The 1,823-nt window shown below is 42.0% G+C and overlaps 1 long non-coding RNA gene across 1 annotated transcript; it reads left to right on the forward strand.

The window, feature by feature from the left end:
* Positions 1-548: 548 nt before the first annotated feature.
* LOC121902179 lies at positions 549-1,571 on the forward strand. The gene is made up of 2 exons (XR_006097478.1): positions 549-1,147; positions 1,276-1,571. It is a non-coding gene; the product is annotated as an uncharacterized LOC121902179 (long non-coding RNA).
* The last annotated feature ends 252 nt before the right edge of the window (positions 1,572-1,823 follow it).

Genomic DNA, 1,823 nt, shown 5'->3' on the forward strand with positions numbered 1-1,823 from the left:
TTATTACGCTTTTAATTAAGGTCCCCACACCCACTCTAGAACTGGACTCTCCCAGATCACAGATGACTGCACTGACTACTGAGCTAAAATTTTATTCATTGCCTCACTGCAAACCGACCTCTACCTATTTATACACCCATAACAGCACACCATGTAACGTGTAGGGAAAAACTTCAAAGGCAATTATTGCTTTGCACTTTTCATTTATTGCCTATTTTTTACAACCTAACTGTGGAAAGGAGAAAGGGAACAACAGGTTATGGGGAGTCCCTTGGGAACACCTCATGTGTGTCAGTAGCTCAGCTTTATCTCTGGGGAACACCCCCAACTCCGGGAGTGATGTCCAAATTAGAAAATGTGCGTCATGTAACAGGTGGATGTGACTCTCCTCGTTGAGACCTGCTGATAGACGTAACAGTGGAATGGAGCAGAGGAGAGTGGAGCAGAGAGGAGAGACTGAAATAGTAATGTACCTGCACGCTGGTATTTGACATAGTTTTTTTTTCTTCCTGAAAACAAATAATTTTTAAAATATTTGTATGAAACAAATATTCGTAAAAAACCCACTATTTGTGCTTTGTCAAATTTTTTCTGAAAATAGTGTTAGCTCATCCCGGGAAACGTGTCACACTGAGCTTGTGATGGAAAAACAAGTTGAAGTTGTGAAAATGCCTTTTTCATGTTTTTATTTGTATGCTGTCTTTTTATTTCACTTCACGTTTCGGTTGTCACCTTTACTTGGATTTCTGTGTTAACGATTGCCTTCTTATTCTTAATCATTTGGTGTGTTTTTAATGTATTTATTTGTGTGTTTTAAGTATTGAACTTTGCATGAAAACTGAACTGGACAGTAATGATTCTGGGAGAGACACATCTCCAGTCATGCTACTAATTACAGAATGAGCGACAGGTGTAGCAGCGCTGCACACAATTGGTCAGGACGCTTCTTATACAGAGAAAGCTGAAGAACAAGATGCAAATCACATGAACACTGCCCAGTTTGGGGAAGAGCCCAGAAACAGAGTACGGAGCAGTCTGACAGACCAGCAAGTGACCCAGGAGTTGCCGTGGTACTACATGCAGAAGCCAGTGTCCCCCAATGCAGCTTCACTTGGGCCTGGGTCGGCAGTTGATTAGCTGTTGCCCAGTGAGTATCCTCTGGCATTTGAGTGGTGAGCACAGAAGCAGACAAGTTAGTGTCGTAGCTGGAGACAGGATTGTTAATCTTGCAGTGGGGAATACTCTCCTTGCCCTGGTGTCTCTGCTCTTCCGCAGATCCGACGGGGTTGGAGTGGCCTGGCAGCCGGCATGGAAGGAGCTGGAAACGGAATCGGAGGATCAAAGGCAGAAACGTGGACACGGAAGAGTAGTCGCTGGACTGAACATGTACTTCATGGACCTTGCTGCTATGCAGTATTTTTTAGATTCATTTTATTGCATGTTTGTGTTTATTCTTTTTAGTGGTTTACTCGTACTGTTATTTGTTCACTTAGTGGCCTACTGTTTTTATCTTGGAAGGTACCATTCTATGTATTAACTTTAGAATTGAATTAAAATCTGATTCAAATCAAGTTTTAGACTCCTGCCTGATTTTTTTTTTTTTTACTCTGCTCCTCTGATTTTTAAGTAACCTGTGAGCCTTATAGAGTCCTAGGACTCTAAATTAATCCCTAGGTGGTGTTGTCTGCTCTTTACTTGTATCATCCTTAAATTTTACCAGGTGTTTTAAGGGGTAGCCCTGCTGTTCAAAGCTGGGTTCAGCCACAAAATCACCAACATATTGCTGGCGCCAACACGTCAAGACAAACTCAGTCAACAGCAAA

This window comes from Thunnus maccoyii, chromosome 8, assembly GCF_910596095.1.
Source record: "Thunnus maccoyii chromosome 8, fThuMac1.1, whole genome shotgun sequence".
Taxonomy (NCBI): domain Eukaryota; kingdom Metazoa; phylum Chordata; class Actinopteri; order Scombriformes; family Scombridae; genus Thunnus; species Thunnus maccoyii.